At 33.8% G+C, this 8,887-nt stretch overlaps 1 long non-coding RNA gene across 1 annotated transcript in view; it reads right to left on the reverse strand.

Annotated features, from left to right (window-relative positions):
* LOC116094266 overlaps positions 1 to 7,620 on the reverse strand; it is an 8,938-nt gene extending 1,318 nt beyond the window's left edge. Inside the window, exon 1 of the long non-coding RNA XR_004120016.1 lies at positions 7,471 to 7,620. This is a non-coding gene — a long non-coding RNA (uncharacterized LOC116094266). The remainder of the gene's footprint in view (positions 1 to 7,470) is intronic.
* Between the last annotated feature and the right edge of the window lie 1,267 nt (positions 7,621 to 8,887).

Raw genomic sequence — 8,887 nt, forward strand, 5'->3', positions numbered from 1 at the left:
GAGAGAGAGAGAGAGAGAGAGAGAGAGAGAGAGAGAGAGAGAAAGAGATTTGTTTATCAGTGCATGTATGGAAGCAAGACAAGGACACATGCTCCACTATATTCATAGCAGCCTTATTATAATAGCCCAAAGCTGGAAAGAACCCAAATGTCCTTCATTAGAGGAATGGATATAGAAAACGTGGTACATTTACACAATGAAGTACTACTCAGCTAATAAAAATAATGACTTCATGAAATTCTTAGGCAAATGAATAGAACTCGAAACATCATTTTAATTGAGGTAACCCATTCACAAAAGAACACACATGGTATGTACTCACTGATAAATGGATATTATCCCTATAGCTCAGAATACCCAAGATAGAATTCATGGATCACATGGAGCTCAAGACAAAAGAAGACCAAAGTATGGATTTTTCAGTCCTTCTTAGAAGGGGGAACAAAATACTCACTGAGGAAATAGGGAGACAGAGTGTGGAGCAGAGACTACAAGAAAGGCTATCTCCAAATTACCTCACCTGGGGATCACCCATATACAGTCACCAAATCTAGAAACTGTTGTGGATGACAAGAAGTCCTTTCTGAAGTCTGATATAGCTGTCTCCTGAGAGGCTCTGCCAGCACCTGACAAATACAGAGGCAGATGCTCACAGCTAACCATTGGACTGAGCATGGGTCCTCAATGGAGGAAAGACTGAAGGGGCTGAAGAGGTTTGCAACACCGTAGGAAGAACAAGAATATCAACCAAGCAGACACCTGAGCTTCCAAGGACTAAACAACTAACCCAAGACTACACATGGAGGGACCCATGACTCCAGCTGCACAAGTAGCAGAGAATGGCATTGTTGAACATCTGTGGGAGGAAAGACCCTTGATCCTGTGAAAGGTGGAAGCTCCAGTGTAGGGGAATGCTAACACAGAGGCAGATGTAGGTGTGGGGCAACACCCTCATCGAAGTAGGGAGAGGGAGGATGGCATACGTGGTTTCTGGCGAGGGTGGACAGGGAGAGGGGATAATGTTTGAAATGTAAATAAATAATATCCAATAATATTATAAATAAATAAATATCCAATCTTTCAAAAGGCAATTATGTAGAAGTCAGTTATCTCCTTACACTATAGTAGATACTAGGAGTCTAAACTCAAATTGCAAAACATGACAGCCAGCAATTTCTCTCACTAAGCTATGACACCAACCCCTCTTGTTTTCTTTTGACACATAATTTTGAACAACTATATCATTAGTTCTTGTTTACTTTGATTCTAAAGATGTTGGATTGACCTAGTGATTTTCATAGTTCTATACAGTTCATGCTTTTTCAACTGTTACTTTGGTTTCATCATTGATTTTTATAAAAATTACACTTTTCCCATGACAATTAAACATTTACAATTAGATAAAATGGTTTTGACATTCTGTATATAATCTATAGCTATCCGAAACCTCAGATATGTAGCACCATCTCTTACTGTTTTATAAATCTCATGATATTGAGTTTCTTGGTGATTTTAGGCATCTCAGCTCAATATTTTATTCTTTGTTGCCCTTGTGAAGTAAGGTATTTGTATATCTCTTACACAAAATATATACTGATAGTCACCTCACTGGGTATGCCTATCAAAAACTCAGTATTTCAGAGATGTTTATTCAGAAAATGGCATAGAAATTCAAGATTTCTGTTTAATACCTATGCATGTAATACTGAAGCTTATGTTGCAGCAGCACGAGCTCAAATGTTTATCTAATGGATTTTCAATCTCGTGTTAATTGAGAAAGCTCACATCTCTACATTTTTCCATGTGTTCTGATACTCTGTTTCATTTCAATGTCGTTAGTAACCTGACTTATACTTTTGTTACTGTCTCTGCAGAGCTTGGCTATATCTTACTGCTTTGGGTGGTAATTTCCCATTTCTTATTTTGATATATTTAACACTTTCTAATCTACATTATACTAAAATATTCTAATTCCTTGTTCCATTTGTATAAATTGTGAGAATTCAATATTTGTCTTTCCAAGTATAGACTTTTATAATATTCAACCATTGGGTAGGGCTAACCTCAAACAAGGGAACATTTTAAAGACCTTGGCACATTCAAAGAGATCTATATGTGACTCGTGTGTGTATGTGTTTGTGTGTGTGTGTGCGCACATGTGCATAATTATGGGCAGGAAGTGTTAGAGCATTACATTTGTGGTAGTCACATGCCATCCTGAATGTTTGTGTTAGTCTTTCCAATTATTTGATACAAGATTTCATGTTTTTGGTTGCCAGTATATGCCAGGATAGTTTTACCATTTACGTCCAGCAAGTATATTGTATCCACAACTCATCTCACTGTAGGAACATAAGCTACAAACATGCATTACTATCTCCGGGTTTTTTGTGGTCTGGAGATTGAACTTAGGTTCTCATGTGTAAGAGGCAGGCACTTCACTCACTGAGGCATATTCCACCCCTGACTCTGTTATCTCCAATTCTGTCACAGATCATTGATTATACATTTGTAAACAACTGACTTCAGAATTCTGCTACCCTGTACTACATATAGAACATTCTCTGCTATATATTATACATTTGAGCCATAAAACTTTTCATGAAAATGTTTACATAAACTAAAATAGTGCTGAGTATATTGTCTAATCACATTTGTGTAAAGTTTGAAATTAGTAGCAGAAGGTAAATTGGAAAATTCACAAGTATGTGGAAATTAAACAACATTCTCTTAAACCAGTAGAGAAGAAATTTAAAGTCTAAACAAAATGTATTTTGGGAAAAATGAAATAGAAATAGGCTATACTAAAACTTATGGGATGTAACAAAAGCAATTCTGCAAAGGACGCTTTTGGTGAGAAATGCCTTTTTTTCCAAAAGAATAGACTCAAGTAAACCACCTCCTCTCAAGACTTTAGGGGAAAAAAAGCAACTAAGTGTAACCTTAGTAAACAAATAGTAAAAGTTATAGAATAAATAAGTGTTATAGAGACAAAAATAGATAATGATTTAAAAAAATAACTGACTTTTTGACAAGGCAATATTATTAACACTAGTGTGGTGCCTAGTTTTTGTCAATTTGGCATAACGTAAGCTAATTTGAGTAGAGGAAACCTCAAATGGTAATATTTCACAAATACCAGATTGACCAGGTAGGCAAACCTGTTGTTGCATTATTTAAACTATTGATTAATATGGAAGGATCCAGCCTATTGTGGACAATATCACAGCTGGGCAGGAAGTTCTGAAGTGTGTAAGAAAACAGGTCATATAAAAATAGATCCACCATCCAAGGACTGCACATAGAGGGGTCTGATTGTTCAAGCAGCATGTGTATGGTAGAGGATTGCAAAATCGATCATCAATAGGAGGAGAGGACCTCGGCCCTGTGAAGGTTCTGTGCCCCAGTGTAGAGGAATGCCAGGGCCAGAAAGTAGGAGAGGGCGGGGTGGCAGGCATGGGGAGGGGGGAGGCAACAGGGGTTTCTTTTTGTTTGTTTTTTTTGTTTTGTTTTTTGGAGGGGAAACTGGGAATGGAGAAATTCGCATGTAAATAAAGAAAATATCTAAAATAAAATAAAAAAAAATAGATCAAGGCAAAAAGCATCACTCGTCTAAGGCCTTTTAATCAGCTCTTGCTTCAAGGTTCCGGGTTTGAGTTCCTGCTCTAACTTCTCTCAGTGATAGAATGGTGTAGAATTATAAGCCTAACTAAGGCCTTTCCTCCCCAAGCTGCCTTTGTTGACACAGTCATCACAATACAAACCTCAAATAAGATACCTAATCACCAGAAAGGAAGAATGGAAGAAAAGAAGAAAGAAAGAACAAAAGAAAGAACAAAAGAAAGAAAGAAAGAAAGAAAGAAAGAAAGAAAGAAAGAAAGAAAGAAAAAAAGAGGGAGAGAGGGAGGAAAGAAGAAAAGAAAGGGAGAGAGAAAGAAAGAAAATAAAAAAATAGGACTGTCACATTAATATATTCAGAAGTGAGAGAGGACATTATAAGTGACGTCAAAGGAAGAAAACTAAATAAGCAAAGATTTTAAATCATTCATCAATGACTACATAATTCAGAAGAAATGGACAGTTTTGAACTTTGCATCCCACTGAGGCTGGTTACTGAAGAACTATACATCTGAATACATCACTGACCTATAAAGGGACTAAAAAAGAATAAAATTCTTCAGTACTATGATGTCTGGCTATGGTGTTAATATGAGGCATGAAAAAATATAGAATAAATTCAACCAAGTGCCTCTTTAAAGAAATTCATTATTGTTCTAGACTAACAGTTTTCATCCTGTCAGTCGTAATTCCTTCAGGTCCAAGAACCCTTTCACAGGGGTCACCTAAGACAACTGGAAAACACAAATATTTACATTACAATTCAAAACTATCAAAATTGTAGTTATGAGGAAGCATCAAAAATAATCTTATGGTTTACGGTCACCACTACATGACAAACTGTATTCAAGTTTCATAGCATTAAGAAGGTTGAGAACCACTGCTCTAAACATTGTGAAAACAAGAATAAGGACGTACGTACCTCCTCAGTGTCCAGTGACGATAAATATTAAGATATCATTATCTGCTAATAAAGAAAGTCTGACAATTCAGTGGCATTACGCAGGGATTTCAGTATTGATACAAAGAAAATGAAACAAAGCATATCAGTCCTTTCCCAAGTCACACAATTAGAACTGAACCAGGACTCACACATTAAGTTTGTGGCCCTGTTGCCACAAGGAATGTAGCTAGCCACAAAGGACACACATACGTCCAACTGCTGCATATACACTTGAGCTTGCACATTTTTCCCAAAGACACAAGACAACTCACTGAATTCTATCTGGCTGACCTCCTACTGAATAAAAGCACCAAGTCACAACATTCTACTTTCACAAAAGTCCTATTTGTGTTCACTGTAAGTAATTATTTAAAGTTCTTTGCCAGAGATAATTTTTACAATGCCATAATTACATTGTGGTACTTCCTTCCTACTGGAACCTTCTTGTCAGTTGTCCAACTCAGGATCTAGCTACAAAATTCTATTAGCTTTGGTGTCTTCAAATTCCTCCTGGTTTATTTTCTACAGGAAAATAAGTTAGAAAACTAAAATTTGAGTCAGAAACATAAATGGTAATAAATATTCTTCAACAGAAAGTGTAGAACTGTCTTACCATTGCCTTAGACAAGCACCAAAAAACAGTGAAAATTGCCCCCCCCAAAATGAAATTTTTCTGCCATACTTATGAAGATATATGAAGAGGAAAAGTTCTAAGTATATTCAAAAGAACTAAATTAAATTGCTTCAGTACATTGGAGAACAAAAATCACTTTTTCTCTTTTGCTAACTTGAAGTCAACTTTATTCCTGAGTCAATATTAATTAATTAAATCTTTTTGTCAATATTAAGAGCAAAGAGAGACAAGTCTGAAGATGGTTGCTCTGTTTCTGTGATGGCCTTGCTCTGTATGCCCAAGTGTTCCTTGTATTCTTCACATTAATGGTTAAGCTCAGATCACGATCTCAGTGCGCTATACCTTTCCATAGATATAAGTCGATTTTGTCATGTATGGATTACTGGATTTTTACAACTTTTAGAGATCTAACAGGTGGACATCTTTGTTGGGCCAGTGCTCAATGTCAGAGTGTCACAAACCTTTATATCTGTTTTCTTCAATATAAGACCTGAGAATGTTTTTAATTAATAGTGTGCCATTTCTAACAATCATGGATATTCCTGAAAAAAAAAAGGCCTATGTTTGTAACATCACCAAGGTTTTCTTATAGTTAATATACTAATAAATCAAAGGTTTGATGTTAATGATATGTGATTATTTAGTCATGCGCTACTTAGCTACATTTATTGCAGTTTCTTAACATTGTTTATGAATTATTTAGGAAATTCATTGTTTTCAAATGAGACTTTGGTCTTCTTTTCTTTTCTTTTTTCTAGAATACAGAACAATAAAAACTTTTATCATTGTTTTCTATATGAATATCTTGAAGCAAACCTAACTAAAACTTAAGGTTAAATAAAGTTAAATAAAAAGTTGTTTTTTTTTTATTTAGATTGTATTTTTGTTCGCATGTGTTTATTTGTAAGAGTACGTGGTTATGATAACCACTCAAGCTTTGCTTGGTCTTGGTGTCAATTGTATATTACAACCACTACATTTAGAAATCATGTCCAAAGATATGGAAAGTTAACGGTTTCTGAAGTATGAGCACTATTTTTCATGGCCATTCTCTATTCAGAACATTAAGAGATGAGATAATAGATTCTCTATGTTGAGTGACCCATGAAAGACCACATTATCCTTGTGATGTGCTTCGATGATATATGCAAAATCTACTCCCTGCTGAGATTCACACAGAGGAGTGGACTCTGTAATATATAAATTCCATAGATACCTCCAATACTGCTGTCAAAATGAGAAAGACAAAGACATTTCATGAACTTTCATAACTGTGTTCAAAGGTTTAATTATTTAACCCTTAATTTCTAATTTGCACAAACTGGAAAGATTTTCATTTTCCTGACACTCTGGCTAAAATTGAGGTCAAATTTAACATTCAAAGTCATGTCACAGAATATCATCCTTAGAAGAGTCCCTAATAGAATATCTAAACTCTATATACCAGGAAAAATATTTTATAGAATTAATACATTAATTAATACAGATTAATTAATATATATTTAATACCATATATTATTTTCCATGAACAAAATGATATTAATTTTAAACTGTAAACAATAATTGAAATTTAAATATTCATATGGCTCCATAGGAAATATTTAAAACAAAGAAAAATATTCAAGCAATAAATTTAATAAAATTTAAACTAATGATAAAATCAGAAATTTGAATACAATATTAACTTTTTCAAATTACTACATATATATATAGTAGAGAATAAATATTTCAATTCCTTTTGCATAAAATTTCCAACTAAGTTTTCATTTATTTGTTGTAAATAAGATAATGAAGGAATATAATGGCTTTAAGATATTACAGTATATAATTGGTGTTCAGTGCTTGGATCCCAATTGGTGGAAGGTAAGAACTTATTCCTGCAAGTTGTCCTCCCACATCTACAGATGCTTTGTGGTACCATCTTCAATCTACCAGCTAAACAAATAAATGTAAAAAAGAGTAATGTCTTAAAGCAAAAATAATTATTCTGTATAAAAGCACAAACATTAATCAAGTTGTAGCAATTTCATCAATAAGAACCAATTATATCATACAGACAGAGCCTTGAATAGCAGGAAAGTTACATGTCTTTATGCCAGGTGGAATTTTACTACATTATGTTAGTACTATGGCTGGCAAACAAGGAGATAAGGGGAGGATGACTTAATCTTGTCTTACTCTACCACAATACTTAAAACGTGGTAGTTTATAGAACAGAAAACTGTTGTCATTGTTGGTATTGTTGCTGTTATTGTTGTTGTTGCTTAGAACTTACCATTCTTATGAAAGGGCAGCTCATATCTTTAGAGATCTTATTGCTATGTCACCACACTCTAATCAGCAGTTAATGCAGAAAAAACAATATTAGATACATGAAAGAGTGAGCTCTAAACTAGCTTTCAAAGCCAACTTCCACCTGTGATTGCTTAGCCACTTGTGTTCATGTAATTGATTCTATTATGAGAACAAGTCCTCATGACCCAATCAATTTTAAAGATTCCACTTGTCAACACTCACATTGTAAATGAAAATTCCAGCCTGGAGACAGATTCAAATGTAAAAAAATTGTCTGTGAGCGTACATTAACCCTCTTACTTATACCAAGTTTATTATAATCTATAGTGAGAAGCACATAAAATTTTTTATCTAATGAAATGATTTATTTAAAGATTCATTATAACTAACTGACAGGTAACCTGTCTTTAACAATTATTCTATATATTGTAAGAAACTATTTTAACATGTATGTAATATGGCAAAATGTGATCAGAATGGAAAGAAGCATTATTTTACTAATTTTTTAACTAAATAAAATCAAACAGGTATAAAAACTATATAAATGTTTTATTTTATGAGACAAAATATACAATGGACATATTACCTATTAAGGATTTGTACTTTGTTTTAATACATTGTAAGATATTAGCAGAAAATCTGCTTCATATGATCATCTGTAACATATTTACATTCCATGGCTTTCACTAATTTGCAAATTGTATTCAGTTTTTATAAGTTTTTAGGTAGTTTATTTTATTTCAAACACAAAATTTATAGTATTAGACACTAAAGTAAAATTTTAAAAAACTAGATTATAAAAAACAACATTTTAGATAGATGAAAAATAAATCCTTTTCAAGAATACAGCCATATTCTGAAATGCATTAATAGCCTAAAGAATATATAGTACAATACATTTTTCATATCATCTTTATGAGAATTGGAATATTGGATATTCTAAATTTATATTTTCATTGCATATGTTTTAATTTGACCCAAAAACAATTTCTAAAGATAAGAAAAATTGTACTATAATTGCTCTAACTCCAAGTGTTTGTTTTTTATGCAGATAAAATAATACATTAGTTAAATGATTATCCAACATAGAGGAAAAGAGTTCAGATATACTTATTTTGGACTAGTTTCAGAGGCTTTGTACACGCATGTAAAAACAAGCTATCCATTGCTTAAGTGGATTTTAGTCGGGGATGTGAACTCCTGGCAAGAATCACCTCCAAGTGCTATTTAGAAGAGCTTCCAGTTTAAGAATAGTTTCCTGCTGGGTAGTGGTGGCACTTGCCTTTAATCCCAGCACTTGGGAGGCAGAAACAGGCAGATTTCTGAGTTTGAGGCCAGCCTGGTCTACAGAGTGAGTTCCAGGGCAGCCAGGGCTACGGAGAGAAACCCTGCCTCAA

The sequence above is a fragment of the Mastomys coucha genome, unplaced genomic scaffold (assembly GCF_008632895.1).
Source record: "Mastomys coucha isolate ucsf_1 unplaced genomic scaffold, UCSF_Mcou_1 pScaffold16, whole genome shotgun sequence".
NCBI classification, from domain to species: domain Eukaryota; kingdom Metazoa; phylum Chordata; class Mammalia; order Rodentia; family Muridae; genus Mastomys; species Mastomys coucha.